This window comes from Oryctolagus cuniculus, chromosome 20, assembly GCF_051225735.1.
Source record: "Oryctolagus cuniculus isolate XC-2025 breed Fujian yellow rabbit chromosome 20, ASM5122573v1, whole genome shotgun sequence".
Lineage (NCBI taxonomy): Eukaryota > Metazoa > Chordata > Mammalia > Lagomorpha > Leporidae > Oryctolagus > Oryctolagus cuniculus.
In genome coordinates this window covers 38146969-38171758 of record NC_142886.1, presented here as the reverse complement: position 1 = coordinate 38171758, position 24790 = coordinate 38146969, and the positions used below count along the sequence as shown (strand labels likewise).

The window sequence follows — 24790 nt, the reverse complement described above, 5'->3', positions numbered from 1 at the left end:
GGGTGGTCATCATCTGATCTACTGGGGTCCTGGATAGAACGAAACACAGATTTTGTTCTCATCCTGTCTGCCTGGCTGGGCTGCAACATTGGGTCTCCTCCAGCTGCTGAACTAGGTTTTACACTCCCAGTTCCCCTCATTCTCAGGCCTTCGGACTCAATCTGGAACTACATAATTGGCTCTCCTAGATCTCCAGGTTACACATTGTCAGACTTTTCAGATTCTATAATTCTACGAACCAGTTTTGCATAATAAATCCCCTCCCCTGACACAAAGAATCTTCAAAAAGTTCATGAAAAATGGGAATTAAAAGGTAATTGTGGTCGACACTGTGATTCACTAGGCTAATCCTCTGCCTGTGGCGCGGGCACCCCGGGTTCTAGTCCCTGTCTGGGCGCCGGATTCTGTCCCCGTTGCTCATCTTCCAGTCCAGCTCTCTGCTGTGGCCTGGGAGTACAGTGGAGGATGGCCCAGGTCCTTGGGCCCTGAACCTGCATGGGAGACCAGGAGGAAGCACCTGGCTCCTGGCTTCGGATCGGCGCAGTGCTGGCTGTAGTGGCCATTTGGGGGGCGAACCAACGGAAGGAAGACTTTTCTTTCTGTCTGTCTCTCTCACTGTCTAACTCTGCCTGTCAAAAAAAAAAAAAAATTGTTCAATAAAAGGTAATTGTGTTTGGGTATAAAAATATCTATGAAATCCATGCATGGAAATTCATGGAAAAGCATATTATTGAAAAACTGTGCATAGATCTCCAAAAAATTGGTACAAAATAAATACCTTTCAATTCCACTTTCCATGAACTTTTGAAAAAATGTATTTCTTTTATCTCTCTGACGAGCCCTGACTAATATATAAACCTTATTCAGAAAAGCACTTAGGGTAGCTGTTACCAAATGTGTGTGGCACCCTGAACCCACCAGGTGTGTATACCAGGATAAGTCAGCAGCAAAATGCTTTTATAAGTACCTGAGAGAAGTAATCTGGATAGTTTAAGAAGGTTTGTTTGGGATCATTGAAATGCTAACAAAGAACAAAGCCCAGTATTTTGTTGTCATTCATGGTAAACTGCTGCTTTTCACAGGAGTGTCCAGTCAATGGCCCCTCCTTTCTCTCCTTTTTTTTTTTTTTTTTTTTTTTTTTTTTTTGGACAGGCAGAGTTAGACAGAGTTATAGACAGTGAGATAGAGACAGAGAGAAATTCCATTGATTCACTCCCTTAATGGCCGCTACGGCTGGTGCTCTGCGCCGATCCAAAGCCAGGAGCCGGGTGCTTCCTCCCGGCCTCCCATGTGGGTGCAGGGACCCAAGCACTTGGGCCATCCTCCACTGCCCTCTGGGGCCACAGCAGAGAGCTGGACTGGAAGAGGAGCAACTAGGACTAGTACCCGTAACCCATTGCCCCAACCGAGGCTAGAACCCCGGAGTGCCAGCGCCGCAGGCGGATTAGCCTAGTGAGCCACAGTGCTGGCCTCTCCCTCTTCTTTCATAATCCTTTTCCACTTTCGTTTTTTTTTCATTTTTCTCATTTTGAGACAAAAGGGACATTTGGGCAGAAAATGTTGCTGTTCATACTTAGATCTTATCTGTCAAATACCCTTGTTAATGACAGCAGTGTTGGGGTGTCATTATTGGGGATAAATGAAAAATAAATGCAATAAAACATAATACAACTTTTAGATACAATATAACTTTCAAGCAGTAGATTTATGGCCTTGATCATTTACTTTTGAATCCATTATGTCCCTGAAGTGTATAGAATCTGGCAGTGAGCTCTATTGACCTGGGATATTTCATGGTGTAGATTCTCTGCAGCCAGGGCTAAATGAATGAGAAAATTCCAGGACAGAGGTGCAGATGGAAAAGGCCCCCCCCCCAAACCATGATGTTTTGTCCATAAACAGCAACACGTGCTCATTGCACCAGTAGGTGACATCTAATAGAAGCTTACTGGGCTGCTAGCTGAAAGCTTGTAGAGGTACCTAGCTCCTTTATAAAAGCTGCCAGATGAGGAAAAAAAAAAAAAAGGAATTGCTTTTTAAATGACTTGATATATTTGCAGAGATCACAGAAGTTCAGACTAGTAACAAATGTGTTCACCTATCTTTTCAAAAGAGGAATGATCCCTGAGATTACCTCTAGGAAGTTTAAGTGTATGGAGAAAAATAGCCCAGAACATCTAAGAAGTAATGGAATCACGAGTGAATAAGCAGCTTGGTGTTGCCACAAATAAATCATCCAGGACGGATCTGAAAGCTGTTTAAAATTCGCAGTGGAGGGGAACAAAGTCACTGCAATACATCTTGATTTTAGTAATGCATTTGATACCACGTCACAAAATTTTACTTATAAAATTAATTGACACTGGCTTGGATATGAACACTGTCATAGGGATTGATAATTTTCAGGGGGTCTGTAAACAAGGCATGGTGATGAATAGTGTGACATTCAGCAAGGGGTAGTTGATTAGTAAGGGTGCCAAAGAGATTGGTGTTAAGCCTGATCATATGCAACAATATTATTAATGGGTTTGAAGAGAAAGTAAAGAGAATGTTAATGAAATTTGCAAATTATACAAACTGGGGTGGTGCTGGAATAAATCCAATAAGAATGATGGATAGAATTTATTCCAAGAGATATAGACAGTTTCAATATATGGGTAATAAACAACGAAATGAGATTCATTTTCAAAAAATGCAAACTAGGATAGACCAGGGGACAACATAAAAGAAAAAAAAATGATTCCTATAAGGGCACTAAGAACTTACTTAATTTGCAAGATGGCTTCAGGGTCCTTTTTAGTCAGGTACTGATGTACCTCTTTCTCCTTTTTCCGTGTTGTTCCTCTCTGTGTTACCACCTGCTTTGTACTTTTCTCTTTAGCTTCCTTGAATGGTCTGTGTTCTTAACACACATCTATGATTTTGCAAATGCTATTGCTTTAGAACAAATACCTTTTACTTAAATTTGTAAAATCTAATGCTTTCTTTAATAGTCTGTTCATTGTTCATCTTCTTTGTGATTTGATTCTGTCATTCCCCAGAGAGCCACTTTCTGCCATTGGTATTATTTCACTGGTAATTACCTTCATTGAGACTAAGTTTTATCGTGTTATGACTCTGGAGAATAACTAAAGATAGTGGCTAATCCCATATTATTCAAGGTCAGAGTCAGGAATCCAGGATTAGTCCTACATTAACCCTTTATGAGCCTTTTTGGCCTTAGGTGAGTTCTTGGCAAGCCTCAGTTCTGAATGTAATATTGGCACGGGTGCAAGGAATCCAGGACATACTCTTTGTTAAATGCTTAGGCATTTCATGGCCTAGTTTTCATTGTCAGTTATTCTTGTTCTTAGCAGTAGCATTTACTTCAAAACATTTTGTTTTTGTAATCCATGAACTCTTTGAGGGCAGGAAATTTGTTCTTATTCTTTATATGCTTCCTCATTTAAGCACAGTATTTTGTGCATAGTATCTTTTAGCAGGCAGCACATTAGCCTGGGCTCTTTCTGAAACCATTAGAGTCATTTCTTCTGCTGTATGTATTTTGCATTCAGTAGGAAAATGGAGGGGCTGATGATTTATGTATATTCTCAATTCCTTTAACAGGTGTTTCAGAGGAAGCATGAGGCATGTCAACCTCTGGACATCATTTCAAGCATCTGTTAGAGGATTTCTGGTGTCTTATTGAAGTTTGTGAAATCATATCTGAAATAGAATAGTGAAATATAGAGCATATGTAGCCAGATAGGTCCATGATGTGGAGAGAATGAAACATTGAATGGTCAAAGGGCCAGCCAGTCTGATTATGAAGAGAAGCCCTAGGGGAGAAGGGTGGCATTACAGGCATTTACACAAATACATTACTTGACATATTGGGGCCACAAGGAAGGGGTAGGATCTCGGCACTTTACAACACTTGGAATCAACAGTTTGGACATTTAAGGAAAAGAGAAACATGATCCCAACATATCTTCTGGCTGACATCAGTAGATCCCTCTGGCTGTGGAATTTTGGGGTGAAGTGCAGGATTCTTACATGAATGAACCTGCTGAAAACAGAGAGATGAAGCACCAGGAAGGTTGCTGCTAATCCTTTTCCAAGACAATAGTGTGATTGCCATGTGCTTATGAAACCACCCAGCCTGCCCATATCTCTGTCCCCCATACATTTACGAGAACCTAGTATTCATCAGTTTTTGTTGAGTAGCACACATCTCAGCTAATGCCAAATGACAATTAGCTGATCTAGAGATGAATATGACGGGGCCAAGGTGTACTCCATTTGAGTTCAAGTTGACTCATGTAGATTCTTGGTACATGCTCTCCTAATGGTAGATCACAGGAGATCAAGCCAAACAATGCAAGGCCATTTAAAACCTCTGCTTATATCACATCTGCTAATAGTCCACTGGATGAAGCAAGTCATATAGCAAAGTTCAACATCAAAGAGGCAGAGAAGTATACTCAGCCCTCTTTTATTACGTGGAGGTACTATAAAAGTCACATGACATTAATGTACAATTGTCAATAGTTGGGAGTGAAGAATTAGGAATAATAACCCAACATATAAAACCACTATCTCCACTTCTGTCTGTTGCTGTTGCTCAGCCAACTGGTGATTATGTTTCCTACCCAAATCTCATCTTCAACCAACCACTCCCATTTTGCTTATGGTAATTATAAAGTTTACTTACTTATTTTATCCATGTATACTTTGTCAGTTATGAGTTTCATAAGATAGAGTTAAGGCTTGTTTTATTTATCATGATATAGTATTCATGTGGTCCTTTGTGTCTGACTCAAAAAGTATTTGCTGCATGAGTGTAAAAATGAGTGAATAATAAGATACTAATTACGTTCCCAGAGAAGAGAGAGCTTTAATTGAGCAGTTGCTATTTAACCAGGTACTCTGTCAATGCATAACCTCATTTACAATACCTTATAGGTGGGGCCAGTGCTGTGGCACAACGGGTTAAAGCCCTGGCCTGAAGCACCGGCATCCCATAGGGGCACTGGTGCTAGTCTCAGTGCTCCTGTTCCGATCCAGCTCTCTGCTATGGCCTGGGAAAGCAGTAGAAGACGGCCCAAGTCCTTGGGCTCCTGCATCCACGTGGAAGACCCAGAAGAAGCTCCTGGCTCCTGGCTCCTGGCTCCTGGCTCCTGGCTTCTGATCAGCACAGCTCCGGCCATTGCACCCATCTAGGGAGTGAACCAGTGGATGGAAGACCTCTCTCTGTCTCTGCCTCTCTCTGTAACTCTGTCTTTCAAATAAATAAAATAAATCTTTAAAAAATACCCTATAGGTAGTTGTGATTAATGTCTCTCATATATAAATGAAATGAAACTTTGGGAGGTTAAATTGCTTTCCATAAGACAGATAGGTAGTAGGCTGTGTCTGTAGGATTCAAATCCGGTTCTGTCTAATTTTAGTTACTATGCTTTAACCACTGCACTGATCAAAGTTGAGGGACATTGAAAAGCAATATAAGACCCCTGTAGGGGCTGGCACCATGCATAGTGGGTAAAGCTCTTGCCTGCGGTGCTGGCATTGCAAATGGGTGCCAGGCTTGAGTTCCAGTTGCTCCACTTCTGATCCTGCTCTCTGCTGATGACCTGGGAAAGCAGTAGAAAATGGCCCAAGTGCTTGGGCCCCTATACCTGCGTAGGAAACTTGCGTGGGAACCAGGAAGAAGCTCCTGGTGCCTGGCCTCGTATCGGCACAGCTCTGGCTGTTTTGGCATCTGGGGAGTGAACCACCAGGTGGAAGACCTCTCTGCCTCTGCCTCTGCCTCTGTAATTCTGCCTTTCAAATAAATACATAAATATTAAAAAAAGAGCCTGTAGCCATTCCCAATCTTCCATTTGGCTGCAATGGAGAATATAACTAACAGTGGGCTCAAGACTCCTGGTACTCCCAAGCCCAACAGGTGAGCTGATCAATCAGGTTCAGACTGTGCATTTGATAGAACCTCTCCCTCCCATCATTTGTTTTCTTCTCATAATAAATAATTGAGCCTGGCTTCAGACTGTGGCAAAGCAGTTCCTATCTACTGGATCATGGCTCTTTGTTTTCTGTGGGTACTGAGAACATATGTAACAGTTTGCTCTTATGCATGTGTAAGATGTGAAAAGAGGTTAATTCCACACTAAGCAGAATGCCTGTCAAAAAATTAGGGCCTTAGTTTTACGAATCCCCAGGCTTCCTTTGATTATTGCTGTAACTCACACAGAAGGAAGATAATCTCTAAATTATACAGGACTTCATGATTAAAATATTTTGCCCCTTTTTAATAGTTCAGCAAGAAAGAAGATGTGGCTTTGGAGGTTCAGTGTCAAATTAAGTGATAACAGAGCCATAGAAGAACATAATAAATATGCAAAAATGGACTAAAAAAAGCATTTCTAATAGGACCATACTACAGGAATTTTCTGTGTGTGAAATTGAAAGACTTCCTAGGGAAAATCCTTGGCCCATTTGCTTTTAAATTCACTTTTTGTGCTCTTTTTGTTGAAAAAAAATGTTTTAAGTTGCATTATCCTCTTGCAGAGGGATCTGATCAAAGAAATATTCTCAGAGCTCTGGGATTTCCAAAATGCTGGCCTGGAGAAAACTTTTGCTGAGGGCGAGTACCCATTGAGCCCCTTTCCAGGCCAGAGTTAGGGTGGGGAGCATCCTTGTTCTGATTTTTTTCCCTGAAGACCAAGGACATAGTTACTCCTGGCTATAGGCAATCAATGAAAAGAGATCAGAAATATTTGTTGAGATGACCTGGATTAGGCTTTCCAGGAAAGATGGCAACAGGCCTGACAGAACTTACAGTTTAGATGAGAAGACTGGACATACGACTGTATGGGTGGTACTACAGATTGGTTCAAGGAATAAAATCTGGGGTATTTCAAAAATGGATAGTAGACTGTTCATGGGGAGTGACTTTTGGGTACTTGGAGCTCATAGTGGGTTTGAATTTGATAATCCAGGGTGTCAGCAAGAAAGGTGAGGGCTCTTCAAGCAGAGAATGTCATTAGCTAAGGTCTGGAATTATGTCTGCAGTGAATTTTTAAGCTTCCTGTTAAAGATAGTAGAGATCCTAGATGGTGTTTCAGAGTAGATTGAAATTCTGATGCTACCTTTGTTGCTTATAAGACTCATGTCCTTGGTTTTTCCTCCAACTCTCAATTTCCATCCTCTCAAAACATTAGGAGGGAGGAATGGTTGGAAGAAACAAATCAGAATGAAAACAAGCCTTTTACTTTTCAGCTTATTTTATCTATTCTAAGAAAGTTTTCATATTTGCATATAGTGCAACTTCTTTGCCCAAGATTTATAATAATAGTAAAATTACTTCCTCGGAGAGGTAAAGCTTCCAGAATTTTTGTGCATGCTTTATAGGTATTCTGGTAACTTTGTCCCATTTCAGTACCTTATGAGGTGTGGTGCATTTATTTAATGTTTTCTCCATCTTGATCCAAACAATATTTTGGGAGAATGCCTTAGACTACTTAAATATCTCTAAAAATATTTGAGGGTTGTATGGATTTTGTTAGTGTCTGAGAATTTGGGTGTTATAAGGGATAACTTAGTAAATAGCATTGGCAGTCAGATAAATATGTCTTCATTTCATTTGAGATCTTTCATGAAGCAGGCTGATTTTTGGCTCTTATGAATCAGATCACATTTATATAGCAACAAAGAAAACAAATGAGCTAATACAACCTCCATATTTTTCATCTCACAGACCATGAACTGAATTTTTACAGCTGATATGTTGCTGAAGTTTGCATATTTTCTTTTTTTTTTCTAGAGGCAAGAGAGTGGGAATGTGATGATTTATTGAGCACCTTCTACATGCTTTGTGCTAGGAGGTGTCCAGGTGTTTTTTGCATTTAGTTCTCAGTATGATAATCAAGATAGATATTACTTTCACCATCTATAAAATAGGGTACTAGTAATACTAATGTATCTGAAATTGTTAGGATATAACAAGATTATGTTTGTATAGTACTTAGTTTAACACCTTCCTCAACTACAACTATTATCATTATTAAATCTTATTTTCCTTATCAGAGGTATTCAATTAGTAGAAGTTAGAATTGAAACATCCTTATAAAAAAAAGTTCAGAATGACTCATGTCTATAAGCAAAATGGGAAAATTAGTTTACCTGGTTTTTACCTTTTATGTGTGAGAAATAGACTGCTATTTAAAGTTCTTTAACAATATAGTTGGATTTAGGTAAATGCAAATTTATTTGAGCATACCTAGTGCTTTAATCTTGGTTTATTTTTTTTAAAGATTTATTTATTTGCTTGACAGAGTTACACAGAGAGAGAAGGAGAGGCAGAGAGAGAGAGAGAGAGAGAGGTCTTTCATCTGCTGGTTCACTCCCCAGATGGCTACAACTGCTGGAGCTGCGCCGATCTGAAGCCAGGAGCCAGGAGCCTCTTCCAGCCTCCCACGTGGGTGCAGGGGCCCAAAGACTTGGGATGTCTTCCACTGCATTCCCAGGCCACAGCAGAGACATGGATTGGAAGTAGAACAGCCGGGACTTGAACCCACTACACCACAGCACCGGCCCCTTAATCTTGGTTTTTGATACTATTCTCCAGTCAAGGAAACTGTCCTGTTTCAATAAATGATGATTCTGGTACCAGGCAGGAAATGTACAGGATGAAGCCAGATTAACTTGTAGGGTCAGAAAATGAGGAAGTGCTTGTATGTTAAGGGGACATGGTAGTCACTTGAAGGAACTCCCAGTGACTAAAGCTAGAACAATATAAACAACAAAATAAAGTAGTATTGCATTATAACCCGAAGTTTCAAATAAGTATCCATGAGTCTATACTGATGTAAATGAATGAATGAATAATGAAATAAATGTGGAAAAAGAGGCTAATCACCAATACAGAAGAAATCAAAGTATTTTATGTAGATTCTCTGTCCTCAAGGAGGTAGAAAATAACTTCCCACTCCCCAAGTGTGGAGTATGCACAATGACTACCTTTTAAGAGTACATTATACAAATGGGGAGAAAAGAGACATTTTGTAGTAGAAAAACTTGACAGTCATCACCTTAGTCAGGTGATCAATGTCAGCATCAACAATGATATCAAGCTAATAGCAAGGATGCAAGAACAATGGCATTTTACTTTTATGGTGTTCCATCCAAAAACCTATCACTCTAGTCTAATCATAAGAAAAAGCTGGAATAATTCCAGTTGTGGGATATCTTATAAAATACCTGTTCAGGATGCAAAAATTACAGAAAGTCTGAGAAATTGTCACAGTTGAGAGGAGCATAAAGAAACATGACAAGTGTAGTTTGGTGTCCTCAGTGGGATCCTGGGATAGAAAAAGTATAGTAGGCAAAAATTAAGGAAATCTAAATAAAATATGGATCTTAGTTAAAAATAATTTATCTGGGCTGGTGCTGTGGCACAGCGGGCTAAACTTCTGCCTGTGGTGCTTGCATCTCATATGTGGAGTAGTAGAGGATGTAGTAGTAGAGGATGGCCCGAGTGTCTGGGCCCTTGCACCTATATGAGAAGACCCAGAGGAAACTCCTGGCTCCTGGCTTCAGATCTGCCTAGCTCCGGCCATTGTGGCTATTTGGGGAGTGAACCGGCGGACAGAAGGTATTTCTCTCTGTCTCTGCATCTCCATCTGTACCTCTACCTCTCAAACAAATAAATCAGTCTTTAAAAAATTTACTGTTGTTTCCTTAATTGTAACAAATGTACCATGTTAATCTAAAATATTTGTAAGAGCAAGTTGGCTGTGGTGCATATGGAAACTCTGTATCAGCTCTGTAATTTTTCTGCAAATCTAAAACTGTTCTGAAATATTAATTGTACATAAATTTGCTTCAATTCATGTGTCTACACATGTACATGTGTCATATTAATTTGGGAAGGGAGAGAGAATATGTTAGAGAGAGAGAGAGATCTCATCTGCTCCTACAACAGCTGGGTCTGGGCCAGGCTGGAGCCAGGATCCATGAACCCAGTCCTAGTCTCCCACATGGGAAGCAGGGATCCAACTATCTGTTGCCCTAGAATTAGGGTGTAAAATAGTGGGAAGCTGAAATTGGATGCTGGAAATTGAACCCAGACACTCTGATATGGGATTGGCCATCCCAATTGGTCTCTTAACTGCTAGGCCAAATACCTATATTATATTTTACATAGTAAGAAGACATCTTGGTTTTTCTTGAAATAACTTTGGGGATGGAGAAGCTATAGAAATACAGGGCAAGGAAACAGTAGTAATTGTTACTTATTTTAAAGTTATAGTTTATACACAACGAGTATCATATACATTTAATGCCAATTATTTTGTAAAAGAATAGCTAATTATTTTCCCCACATTGTTGATGGGGGCTATGCTGAGAAGAAAATGGGGCCTGGATTCAAGACATTGCTTGAATCCTTATCCTCAAAGTGCTGGTATTTCAATTCATTGTTGTGAACATGATTTGTAAACTGTAGCTGGCTTAACGCAAATCACTGTATTCCTTCCTTCAGCATAGGAATTTAGGAACTTCAAACAGAAAGGAGCTGGAGTGAGGTGATTATTTTTTGTATCCCCAAGTAAGACCCTGATCTTTAGTTTGTGAATAAATGAGATTCATGGTTAGGCTCTTTGAGCATGTGGGTGTCATACCAAGCAGCGCCACCATGTGGTGTGTTTGGGAATAGGAAAAAGGCAAGGATAATATGGTGTCCCTCAGTGGAGCAAATGGAATCCCAGGCCTGCGTGCTGGATTTGAAGAGGGAGAGAGAGGCCTCATGAAAGAAAAGTTATGAGATTGGAGGGGGGTGATGGGTCAAACAAGAGGAAAAGTCATCAATAACTTTAAGAGGGTAAATGGGAAAAATAATGCCATTTGAAAGAGATAGTGATCTAGAGAGGAAAGTGTATTGTGAGAGAGTGAGTTCAGGTGTAGGCAAGTTGAAAATGGAGGCACCTGAGAATATTCAGCTAGGGATGTCCTGTTGGTTAATGGAGCTTGGACTGGAACTGGAGACCGAAACTAGAAACGTGAGTTAGGGGTGCAGGTGCACAGGTGCACAGGTCGTGGGAGCAGAGTGTGCTTTCTTGAAGGAGGAAAGAACACATGTGATGGCAGCACCTTGGGAGGGATGAGCCACTGGGAAAAGGGAGGAGGAGCTGCCGCGTTCCAGGCCTGCATGCTGGAAACTGAGCCTGGTCCCGGATAGCTCCCGCTGTCATCTTACTGTGACTGTGTGGCTAAATCTGGCTCACAAAAAGCTGGAAAGTGCTGCTGTCTGGTGGGTTTGATCTGAGGGGAGCCACCAGTTGCCTTCAGGAAGGGCATTCTGTTGCTTGGGAGCCTTATTTCCACCAGGACTCCCTCAGAAGCTGAACAAATCATAGCCATTGTAGAACTTATTACCTACATCAGAACCCCTTTGAGAGTGAAATGGGGCTCCATCAATAATTGCTGAGTGATAATGTGGGTAAACCTGGATGCACAGTTGACCCACAATTCAAGACGTTCACAGAACCAGAAGAAAGTTTTGCCCAGACCATGTCGTTTCTTTCAGGATCTTTTGGATGGGCTGGTGTGCTGTTAAGCTTTCTTTCTCTTTTCTCAGAGGGCTTTGTAGATCTTGACCCCTCCCTATATTTGCTTGACAATTGTTTTCTTTTTTTTTTTTTTGACAGGCAGAGTGGACAGTGAGAGAGAGAGACAGAGAGAAAGGTCTTTTTCTGTTTCTGTTGGTTCACCCCCCACTGGCCGCTGTGGCCGGTGCGCTGCGGTCGGCACACCACGCTGAGCCGAAGCCAGGAGCCAGGTGCTTCTCCTGGTCTCCCATGCGGGTGCAGGGCCCAAGGACTTGGGCCATCCTCCGCTGCCTTCCCGGGCCACAGCAGAGAGCTGGCCTGGAAGAGGGGCAACCGGGACAGAATCCGGTGCCCTGACTGGGACTAGAACCCGGTGTGCTGGTGCTGCTAGGCAGAGGATTAACCTAGTGAGCCGTGGCGCCGGCCAACAATTGTTTTCAATGACCTTGCATTTATCCAGTATCTCAGCATTGAATATACCTGCATTTAACTTGAAAACAAAGTGGACGTCTCTAACGACTGATTATTTTCCTATCCCCTTAAGAAATTCCAAGGCCTAGGTGCTTGAATGATGAAGTAATAGTTTGATATGTGTGGGTAGAAGAAGTGTAGAATGCTTAGTGGGCAGAAGGCAATGAGCCTGGACCAGGCTGGCACTCTTTTCAATTGTGGCTGAACTCTGATACTTCCAAGTTGTAAAGTGCTTATAACATTATTTTATGGTAATTCAGAGTTCCCACTCAAGAATCCCTTATCCATCTGTACATATTACACCCAATTAGCTACATTTCATGAGATGCGTCTGAAAATTAGCCATTACCCTAATATGTGGCAACCCTTAAGGGAGATGATTGCCCAAAATAAGCAGAATAACCGGAGCCGACAGAGTGCTGACAAACCAGAGGCGTGGAAGGGATGATGGTTTGCCGATCACCCTCTTCACCAGCGAAGCGTATACCAAGTTGCTGGAGGAGGACTTTAATGTGCAGATGCCTTTCATTCCTCATAAAAGCCACTAGAATAGAGGAAAGAGAGTGAAGCAAAGTGCCTTCAAGCACTGCCCTTACACGAGAGCTCTCCTCCCACAGGTTTGCTGCCTTTGGTGCACCCTGAAGGGATCAGAAGCCATAATTAAAGTTACTGGCAGGCAGGACACTTCACTTGGAACTTTGTGTGATTTAGAGGCTTACTCTCTGTATCCTCTGGTACCAGGCGACTCCGCTCCCTCCATCACACCTAACGGGCATGTCGAGAGCATGGGTGGGATGTGGTTCCAGTGATCTGGGGTATCAGGTTGTTAAGTTAGAGCTTTCGTTTTATAAGATGGTGTGATGGGAAGTTTCACGTGTCAATTGGGATCTGGGTGACCAGACATTATTTTGATTATTCTGCTTGTGGCTGTGAGTGTTTCTGGACCAGATTAACATCTGAATTTGGCGGACTGCTTCAGCAGATTGCCCTATTCAGTGTGGGTAGGCCTTATTCAGTTAGCTGAAGATCTCTGTGGTACAAAAAGGCTCAGAGAACCTCACATCACTCTGATAAGGGGAAAATCCTCGCATCTAACTGTCTCCAACCTGAGACCTTTCTGTTACCCTGCTTTTGGACCCTAATTGAAATACTGGCTCTTCCTGAGTCTCAGACCTGCTGATCATCCTATTATTTGTTTCTCTGGAGAACAGATGGCATTAATTTTCTAGGACTGCCATATCAAAGTGACCATAGGCCAGGTGACTTAGACAACAGAAGTATATTTTCTCACAGTTCTGGAGGCTGGAAGGCTGAGGTCAAGTTGCTGGCAGGGTTGGTTCCTTCTGAGGGCCAAGGGGAAAGATGTATTTTTACTTATTTTCTTCTTAAAAGTTCTTATCTCCACATGTAGTTACATTCTGAGGTACTGGGGAGTTAGGACTTTGTCATATAATTTTTGAATGGGAATGATGACACAATTCAGTCTGTAAGAAAGACCCTTACATAGAGTCAGGAGGGTCTTTCACAGTCAGTCCTCGATGCTATCAAATTAAATGCTGGAAATGGCACACATAGAAAAAAATAATTTTTATTAGGGAGATTATGAGGCCAAACACTCTTTTCATTGAAGGTATACACTATTTTCTTAATGGACACAGTTGAAAGGAGAAGGGTAGTTGAATGTCTCTAGGGATATATAGGATGCGAGGAAGAGATATAAAAAATTACCTTTAGATTACTAAATGGTAAGTAGAGAAATTGCAACAGATTGCTCCAGGGCATCTCAGCTTAAAAGTAAAGGCTTTTAACTGTGTGGTTTCTCTGTGAACTCTCTGTCATAAGATTCTTAAATGGGACACATGCATTAACCTCTCATCTTGTGTTAGGGCTCCTTGATCAAAGGTGACAGAGAGGCAGTCTTTTCTACTTCTGGAATGAGAGGAATTTATTGGTAGGAATGTAGGCATTTTGTGGTAGACCAGAGCCATCAAGTGGCAGGAGAGACAGGGAGGCAGCTGGGGTCAGAAATGACTAGAAGCAGGTATTCAAATGTCATCTTTTGGTCTCTAGTCCTTGCTTGCTATTGTCACTGGCTTCATTCTTTACGCCTTTTCTCTCCTTTTTTCTCCTTCCCTTCTCACTTTTTTCTCCATGAGGTCACAACATAGCCACCGACAGTTCTAAAGCTTTATGTCTTAGAACTTTAGCTCAATACAATGTTATAGATTATCTTTACTTAACAGTATGTTACTGGGAAAGACAGTGGTTTTCTCTTATTGGCCCAGAATCATTCTTGATTGCTATCAATTTTCTAACTCTGGAGTAGTAAGTTGTGGCCAGTGGGCAGAGCCTTATTCTACAAAATGAGAACTTTCACAATGGGAGCTGTAGAGAGGAGGCTGACACACAACAGGGTATTGGTGCACTCCAGACTTTGTACTAATAGTTTTTATATTTTTCAAACAAATTGACCAAACCATCTATGGCTAGGCATATGATTAGATTATCTGTGGCTTTTATTTAGGTATTTGGGTGAAGAGTTTAAACAATAAACAGTTCAATTTCTATGAATTAGGAAATACTCTGTGATAATTTTGATGAGTATTGAAGATATGTGGAAAGCTTCAATTTTTTCCTAAAAAAAAAATGAACTCAAATCAGCTATAGAAGTATATGTGTTCTTCAGGGAACTTTTAAAGAGCAAAAGCAAATTGCACTAGATGTTTTCAGAAATATCCATCTAATGTATGTTTGGGTAACATCAGTAGGATGACCATATATTTTATTATTAATTCCAGGGTAGGTTTGAAAGTGAAGAAGAGGCACTGTTAATAAATATGCAGGAAGAACATGAGAATATGTGTAGCCATTTTACGAGGGGGTCTTTGAAAAGTTTACGGAAAAATGCATACTCTGAAAAAACTTTGCATGGATTTCAAACTTTTTTACACCCAAACAAAATCTTTAAATTCCACTTCCAGGGACATTTTGAGATACTCTTATACATATTAAGATGTTCATAGGGTAAGGAGAAAGAAAGTTTTTTCCTGAATTATCCTGCTTCTTTTTACCTTCAGTGGGAGATGATTCTGCAGTAGGATCCCAGGTAGTATTAATACTAAAGTCCCAATTTTAATATTCAAAGCCTCTCAGAAGCCTGGCATAACCTACAGAAAACAGGATGTTCTCATTTGGAGAATTATTGGACTTTTCATTGCTGCTTGTCATATCACAGGGACAAGTATATGGATGTCTTTATCCTTGATCACAGTAGATAAAACTAGATTAGGGCTCTAAATCTCTTTCATAGCCCATTTCTGAGTTTTCTATCTAGTTTCCCAGTCAACATAATACCTAAGGTTCATGAAAAGCTTGCCATTCGCCAAAAGAGATGAGGAATTACCTCTCCCAAATCTGATCCTACAAGTCGCAGGAAGTCTAGTCATCAGGTGTCCCACCCATAAACACTGAGAAATGCAGGCTATATTCATTATTATGTCCAGCATCAAATGAAAGAAATACCACAATTACATAAATTGTACATACTAACAAGGAAAAGATGAGGATGGACTTAGAAAAATAAAAGGCCAATGGAAAGCAATCTATTACATCATTTAATAAAAATGTTGGTGCAGAAGCACAAAGACCTGGACTAGTCAAAAATGCCAGAGGTTGAAGGAACATAGCTATCATCCAGTCTGGCTTTGGTTTTATGTATCATTTGAGCCCCTAAAGCCTCTGCTGCTCTGTTCTGGTGTATCTGTTGGGTCAATGTCATTTGATTTACCTGTATGTTTGCTGCTAGCCCTTGAATAATTTTGGTCAGCTGTCTCTCAGGACAGCCAGCTGGGTCAACTGCTATCTGGAACTGAAGTACAGGAGTTTGCACAGTACATGGAGGTTGCTTTCCTTATGCAAATAGTTCAAAAGAAGAAAATATTTCCACAATAATTAATAATATGGATATGATCCTACTATCCAAGACCTTTCTATGCATTAATGTTTCCTAAAAATATCTGAAACAACACTAAATCAAATTCAGTACAATACAAATTCTCTTGAATGTGAATTCTTTTTATGTATCATCATAAAGTCAAAATTTCCCAAGTGGAATCATCATTAAGTTGGGTAAGAGATAAACTGGGTAAGGGTCTGTATAATCCTGCTTCCCTTAACGAGGTCAAGACTGGTTGGATAATTAAAGGGGAAATACAGGTCTGTGGCCCAAAGTCAACGGCCTTAAGAGAGGTAGTCAGACATAGGGTTGGTCATGTAGAGTTACCAAGGGCATGTACAGGCCAATATTCTTGATTAACATAGATGTAGGAATCCTCAGCAAAATACTAGCAAATTGGATCAAATGATCAAATAGCACATTCAAAAGATAATTTACCACGATCAAGTGGGGTTCATCCCAGGCATGCAAGAGTGGTTCAACATATGCAAGTCAATAAATAATATATACCACATCAACAAAATGAGGGAGAAAAATCATATGATCATCTTAATAGATGTAAAAAAAGCTTTTCGTACATACAGTTCAACATATCTTCATGACAACACTCTGGCCAAATTAGTATAGAAGGAACATATCTCAAGACAATAAAGGCCATATGTAACAATTCAACAGTAACATCATATTCTGCAAAGTATGAAGTCAGTGTCCAGAAATCAGTAGCTTTGTTATGCACCAATAGTGAATTATCTGGGAAAGAAATCAAGAAAGCAATCCTATTTACAGTAGCTATAAAAATACCTGGGAGGGGGGACCAGTGCTGTGGCGCAGCGGGTTAAAGCCCTGGCCTGAAGCGCCGGCATCCCATATGGGCACTGGTTCTAGTCCCAGTGTTCCTCTTCTGATCCAGCTCTCTGCTATGGCCTGGGAAAGCAGTGGAGGATGGCCCAAGTCCTTGGGTCTTGCACTCGCGTGGGAGACCCAGAAGAAGCTCCTGGCTCTTGGCTTCAGATTGATTTTGAGTATAAAGAACCAAATCAGAAGATTTTACACTACCTGATTTTAAGGTATATATCAAAGCTACAGTATTTAAACAGCATGTTTTTGGCATGAACACAGATTTATAGACCAATGGAGAATAGAGATCCTAGTAGAAAATCTACCCTATAGCCAACCAACTGAACTTTGTTTGACAAAGGTGCTAAGAACATGCATTATTGGTTAAAGTATAATAATTCTGTTGCTTGGAAAATTGTACATACACATTCGGAAGAATGAAACTAGACCCATGTTTATCATATGTACAAAAATCAACTCAAATTGGTTTAAAGACCTAAATGTGAGACTGGAAAATTTGAAAGCCCTACAAGAAAACAGAGAAAAAGGCCCAGGACATTGCAATGGCAAGGATTTTCAAGATTTCACCCCCAAAACACAGGAAATAAAAGCAAAAATAGATAAATAGGAGTTAATCTAAAGAAGTTTTTCAGCAACATAGTGAAGAGACACATACAGAATTGTAGAAGTTATTTGTAGGTTTATATCTCACAAGGAGTTCATATGCAAAAAACCATAAAGAACTCAAATACCTTAATAGCTAACAACCGAGTAATCCAATTGAAAAATGGGCACTAGATCTAAACTGATATTTCTCAAAGGAAGCCAACAGGTACATGAAAAAATACTCAATATCACTAATAACCAGGGAAATGTAATTCAGAGCCCAATGAGATATCATCTCACTCCAGTAAGATTGGCCATTATCAAAAAGACAAAAGATAACAGGTGTTGGTGAGGATGTAAAGAAAAGGGAGTCCTTGCACACTATTAGTGGGAAGGTAAATTAGAAAAAAAAAAAAAAAACCTAAAAAGAGGGAGGAAGAAAAGGAATATCATTATATTCTTACAATTGTATCCATGAACTATATTGAGTCTCTTCAAAACAAAACAAAACAAAAGCCCTAAGAATAGATCTTTAATATGATTTAGCAATCCCTCTTCAGGGAATATACCCAAAGGAAATGAAGTCAACATAGGAGAGAGATACCTACACTCTCATGTTTATTGTGGCACTATTAACAATAGCAAAGATATGGACTCAATCCAGATATCCACCAATGAAAGGGCAAAGAACGTGTGATATAACACTCATGCATTAAAAATAATGAAGTCATGACATCTGCAACATCTGGATGGAACTGGAGGTCACTATGTTAAGTGAAATAATCCACGTACAGAAAGAAGTATTTCACTATCTCATATGTGGTATCTAGAAAAGGTGATTTTGTACAGAATTTAATAGTTGTTTTGAAAAGTTGGGGAAGAAAATGAGATGGGGAAAGGTTTATTGATAGGTACTAGATTTTGTCTAGATAAGAGTAAGAAGTTTTGGAGTTCTACTGTATTATAGATAGTATTCTAGTATCATAGATAATTACCTTATGTTTCTGTATTGCAAAAACCTAGAAGGGGTCAGCGTATTATGTAGCAGGTTAAACTGCTGTTTGTGATGTCAACATTTCATATCAGAGTGCTGGTTTGAATCTTGGCTCTTTTGCTTCTGATTCCCTGCTAATGTGCCTGGGAAAGCAGCAGAAGATAGCCCAAGTACTTAAGCCTCCACCACCCACATAGGAGACCCAGATGGAATTTCTGGCCCTTCGCTTTGGGATGGTCCAACAGGGCTATAGCAGCTATTTAGGGAGTGCACCAGCAAATGGAAGATCTCTCTCTCTCTGTCTCTCTCCCTCTCCCTCTCCCTCTCCCTCTGTCTTCATCTTTCTCTGTGTCACTCTTCCTTTCAAATAAATAAATAGAATCTTAAAAATCCTAGAAGATAGGAGTTTCATATTTTCATTATAAAGAAATATAAACTGCTTAAAAAGATAAATATATTTACCCTGATTAGAAATTACCCAGTGTATAAATGTAACAGAACATCATATAGTGCCTCATAAATATGCACAATTTTTATGCCTGTTAAAAATTAACATCATTATTACATAGTCTCTTCTAGGAAATAGAAGAAAAGATAGCACTTATAAGTTTATCTTATGAAGCTAGTATTAAAATATTAAAGTCAGTAACAGTATGAGAAAGAAAACTGAAGACCAATATCCATAATGAATCTATATGCAAAAATTCTTAATAAAATATTACCAGATAAATTCAGAATATATAAAACTAATGTCTTCATAGCATTTATTCCAAACATGCAAGAATGTTTAATTTAAAATTGATCAATATCATGCACCATATTAACAAAATAGTGATGAAAAAATCACATGGTCATATTAATTGATGAAGAAAAAGCATCAGTAAAATTGAGATCACGTTTATGGTAAAACTGTTAGAAAAATAGGAATACAGGGGATCTTGCTGAACCTGATAAAGAATATCTATACAAAACATATAGGTAATATGCAGAATGGAAGTCTGGTGGATATATAGCATGAAATAACATTTAGAAAAAAATTTAGACACTGTATGTTAGGAAACTGGCGCAGTTGTAGCCAGGTGGCCGAATGGCCCAGCTACCTGAGCCAGGCTCCACCCCCATCCTAATGGGATTCGCTGCTCCTGCTTCCCTGCCCGCCCTCAGGCAAAGTTTTAAAAGGGCCTGTTCCTGAACACGTGCTCTCTCTTGGCCCTTCTCTCCTGCTCTCTTTCGATTCCTCTCTCTAGCCTCCTCCTCTGGGCTCTTGGCTCTGCTCTCCTCTCTCCTCTTCTCTGCTCTCTCTTCTCTCCTTGCTAGCTCCTCTCCTCTCTGTTTCTCTCTTAGACTCTCTTTCTCTCTTTTTCCTTCGCTGCCCCTTCACTCCGGTCTGTAGGGCGTTCCCCAATAAACCCTTTCCCTTACTCCGGTGTCCGGTGTGCTTTGTGATGCTAACATTAAGATATAATACTGTAGATATGTATAATGACTTGGACAAATCTTTAGAATCATTAAGAATCATTCTGAGTAGAAAAAAAGCCAAACCTCAAAGGTTACTTACTGTAGGATTCCATCTGAATAATGTGCTTGAAATGACAAACTCATAGAAGTAGCAAACAGATTACTGGTTGTCAGGGGCAAGATGAGGAAAATGGGTGTGGGTATAGCAGGGCAACATGAAGAATCCTTCTGTTGATAGAAATGTTATGTATCTTAATTACATCTGTATCAGTGTAATGGTCTTGATTTTGCACTGGAGTTTTATAGTATGTTGCCAATGGACTAAATTTGGGAAAGCATATCTATGGTCTTATAGTATTATTATTATTTTTAATTGCATGCAGATCTACAGTTATCATAAATTCAGAAGTTTAATAGAAAAAAGAAATCCTAGGAAATGGAATCCATGTCTAATAAGAAAATATGGATGCGACCCTGGAATATGATAAAAAGAAATCCTTGGATGATAAAAATGGAGTAGGGCAGGACATCTGTTAGTTCATATTAAAACAAATAATAGAAAAACAAGTAGTAGAATATTTGCAAGGAAAAAATGATACCACTTTAGCCAAGAGTGGATCAAAACATTAGGTGATCTCAATAATACAAATGAAAGTACATTATTGAATGATATATGAGTATATTTATACACAAGTATACTCATATAGCATATACATATATATGCACATATACACATGCACTTGAAATATGATTCTCCTGTATTTCTTTCTCCTTTGAGCAGAACAGGGTTAGGATTACAGTACTTTCACTGCTGGCCCATAGTCATGTATTGTCAATGATAGCTATTGGCTTTCAACTTTGAATCAACTTATAAACAAAGCACAGAGCACTTAGTTCAATAATAACATTGACATAGATGTTATAAGCCTTAACATTGACCATATAAAGTTAATGGCATGTTGGATTAAGTGGAATATGGCAAGGAAAGAAGAAATGAGATGATATTAAGGGAAATTAGGAGCCCTAATTTCCTCATCCTAACATATTGTCTCAAGTTAATGGGTCAAAATATTGTACACACTCAATGATTCAAGGACTTAAAATTCAAGATTTAGATTTGTGTTTGTAACCTACAGAGTTTAAAAGGGTGACTGGCAGAGATCTAGAAGATATGGTATAAGAGGCAGTGCAAATGAGCGGTTAGTCTGTATAAGGCTTCAAGGGAGCAAATGAAAAAATAAAGTATGCATACAATTTAATGTTATGGAGTAATCCTGTAAGACTAGCAGGAATGCGTGCAGTCAATCTCAACGCTAATTCCAGAGACAGGAAAAGCTTGTATTTTCTTTTGTGTTCAGCAGCAGAGAATGAGATACTGAATAATTGTCATTTCATGGAGGAGAGAAGCTACACAGTTAAGGTTGAAACAGATCCCAGAGTGAGAGAGATGAAGAAATACCACTGAAGACAGACAAAAGTATTCTGTCCTACCTGCTTATGCAAGTGAGCAAACCACCTCCTTCTGTGGGGGTGAGGGGGAAAAGGAGTCAGCAGTTAGTGAAAAGGATCATGACTTTCTCCCGGTTCTTCCAAGAGAGAAGACATGCTTGTTATTAAGAGCCTAGGTAGGAATCTAGGGAGAGAGATTAATTTTGAGAACTGGCCAATGGGCTGAAAGCCATGCCTTAAAGCTTGCCTGGACTGTTGTACATAGTTGAAATGTATAAATCAGCTCAATGAACTGTAAAAATGCATTAGTTTCTTTTCCTACAAGGGAAAATCTTAATAAGGATGAATTGAATATTTTAGAAATGAGAATGGCTAAGGTAGAATTGGGGTTTGAGATGCTATGCTTTTCTGCTTAAGCCTGAGTCAATCAAACTTGAGACAGTTAAAAACAAGGAACTCCCCAGACCTTTTTATTTTTGTGGTTTGATTGACCACCACCATCACCACCAAGGAATAAATCTAACACCTTCATTTTTATATTTTAATCTACTAAAGGAAATATAATTATATAGTAATTATTTACTCAACATCATTAGGTTTGGAAGATCAACTCCCAAAATCAATAATTTCAGGCTGCTTCCTAAAAGGAGAGCTTTTCTTTTGGCTTACGTATAATATGAAAGCCTTTTATGTACTTAACTTTTTTTTAAATTTGAGAGCGAGAGGGAGGGAGGGAGAAAGGGCTCTCATCTACTGGCTTCTCTCTACAAATGCCCACAAACGTGGGGACTCTGCCAGGCCAAAACCAGGAGCCAGGAGCACAGTCTGGGTCTCCTGCGTGGGTGGCAGAAGCCCAGTTACGTGAGGCCTCATCTTTGCATGCCAGGGCTGCATTAGCCAGAAGCTAGAGTTAGGAGTGGAGCCTGGAAATGAACCGAGGCACTCTGATGTCAGAGATGAGCATCTTAACTAGTGTGTTAACTGCTAGGCTGAATACCTGTCCCTCCCCCTCCCTGTTATGTACTTAATGACTTGCATTGATAATGATATAGCTAAAATAATGCATGTTAACATTTAGGACTGAATCTTTAGTATTTAGGACATAAATGGTAAATTAGTTCATTTTACACATCAACTCCAATCAGTGGTTAGCAGCTACTGGAAGACTATATTGAGAAAGATTCTGAGGCCACATATGGCATTGCGCAGTTATGCCCTCCAAGGCTGGAAATGGACAGCATAAATGCTGTGCTCTTTATCATCTGTGATTTGGGGGAACCACATCAAACCATTGTGTGAACTACTTTTTGACATCTACATTCTCTTATCAGTTTCCTCATTTGTGAAATGAGAGTTAGACTAGGTAAGTGGTTTTCTTTTTCTTTTTTAAGATTTATTTATTTATTTGAAAGAGTTACAGAGAGAGAGAAGGAGAGGCAGAGAGAGAGAGAGAGGTCTTCCATCTGCTGATTCACTCCCTAACTGGCTGCCAATCTGAAGCCAGGAGTGTGGAGCTTCCTTCAGGTCTTCCCATGCGGGTCCAGGGGCCCAAGGACTTGGGCCATTTTCTACTGCTTTCCCAGGCCACAGCAGAGAACTGGATTGGAAGTAGACCAGCTGGGACTAGAACCAGCACCCATATGGGATGTCAGCACTGCAGGTCATGGTTTTACCTGCTACACCACAGCACTGGTTTGCATAAGTGGTTTTCAAACTGGGTCATGAAAAATTTCACAGAGATGGGAGTATATTGGGGGTAGTCTAGAGCCTTCTATTCTCCCTTAATTTATAGCAGATCCATTTTTGTGTTTTATGTATTGGCTTCTTTATCAGCTTTTGGTTGAACAGGATTGTTTAGCTAAAAGTTCCCTAGAAATGCTATCCAGGGTACCACATGTGCTACTGGAATTTGGGGTGCCATACGATTTCACCATGGGCTTATTATTAAATCCCCAATATTAATAAGCCCAAGAGGGTTCTTGCCTAATACTTAGAGAAGAATTCTAAATATTGGCACAGATAAACGAGGCAGCATGGTACGTTTTAAGCTTTTATTTAGTAAGAAAGATGCATAGGCGAGGGAGAGCTTTATTTAAGAGAGAGAGGTGAATAGGAGTTCATACCGAGCACCAGGAACCAGCCACGTGGATGAGCATCTAGGCCAGGAAGCCTAGAGCACATGGCCCAAAGGCCATGCGCCCTGGAGGCACGGGGCTACAGCAAGCCCCTTCCTAGCAAGAGGCCAGGGAAGAAGAGAGAGGTGAACAGGGGTTCATACCAAGCACCAGGAACCAGCACGTGTTGAAGCATCTAGGCCTGGAAGCCTAGAGCACATGGCCTGAAGGCCACATGCCCCGGAGGTGCAGGGCTACAGCCAGGCCTGTCCTGGCAAGAAGCCAGGGAAGAAGAGCGGGCCGGGCCACACCATATTCCGGCTTTTAACCCATTTCCAAAGGGGAGTGATTAATTAACCTGATTGTCTGATGGGCACCCAGGTGTGGCCAGGTAGGGGAATGAGGCCACAGAGGGGCGTAGTGAAGGCATCAGATAGAGGCATGAGGTCACACAGGGGCGTGGTGAAGGCGTGGTCTTCCAGTTCACAAATCTAATCAATTTTAGCCTGTATGCCGGCCTACTTCATACCTCTTAATTCCTAGGTTATTCGGAACTTTTCTGCAAATATATGGGACTAATTGGTAATCAGGAGACTCTGGTGAGTGTGGAATAGCAGCTTTTGTCGCAATGTCATTCAGGCCATTGAAAGTTTATAAGCCCCTTGCACCAGGAGAGTGCTTTTCTGCCATCTGTCTGGCTCGGTCGTCGGCCCTGGTCAGCGCGGGGGCACGTTTTTCTCTTGAATCTCCTTTCTGGGTACACAGAGAGCGTCGACTTCAGCACCATCCTTCTTTGTGCAGTTGCTTAGCTTATAGCCTTTCTTTAGTTGCAGTTTGGGCCTCAGGAAACTCCCTAGTCTCTTTGATTACTTTTGAGTGTTTCCTGAGCCCCTGCAGTTGGATTATTGGTTTGGGTGGGACTGCTGCTATCCATCACTGGCTGAATTAAGCAGGCTCACACGCAGAGGTGGCTTTATCTCTGTGTTCAGGAGGCACCGAATTGTTTCTCTGCATTTGGCTCTCAATTTTTCATGTTGCCCTATTCTCCTTTCTCTGTGAAAAATCAAAAGTCAGCTCTGATCATCTGACATGTTCACTTTCCTTTCTTTTCTGAAGCCCACACAGGGGCTTAGGTCTCACATTTGGTTCCAACGGAGCAGAGATTGAATCTGACTGTGGCTGGAGGGTATGGCTGCCCTGATTGTTCTTGGAATTCCTCAGCACTCTCCTCTCTCCTAGGAATAGAAAAGCTACTCTAATTGGAGCAGTTAAGTCCATTTAAAGTCAGAGATGCAAACTCTTTGCCTTATAAATTTTGATG

The 24790-nt window shown here is 40.4% G+C and overlaps 1 protein-coding gene across 3 annotated transcripts in view; it reads left to right on the top strand.

Annotated features, from left to right (window-relative positions):
• LOC149120139 (endogenous retrovirus group K member 10 Gag polyprotein-like) overlaps nt 1-24790 on the top strand; it is a 61725-nt gene that overhangs the window by 5584 nt on the left and 31351 nt on the right. The window contains exon 1 of one of the 3 annotated variants that reach the window (XM_089322538.1): nt 10955-11036. The exons of 1 other annotated variant lie outside the window; for it this stretch is intronic. The gene's annotated coding sequence lies outside the window, so the exon portion shown is untranslated. Of the gene's footprint in view, nt 1-10954; nt 11037-23900; nt 24069-24790 lie in introns of those variants that run through there. One more of the 3 variants, XM_089322536.1, reaches the window with a different exon arrangement.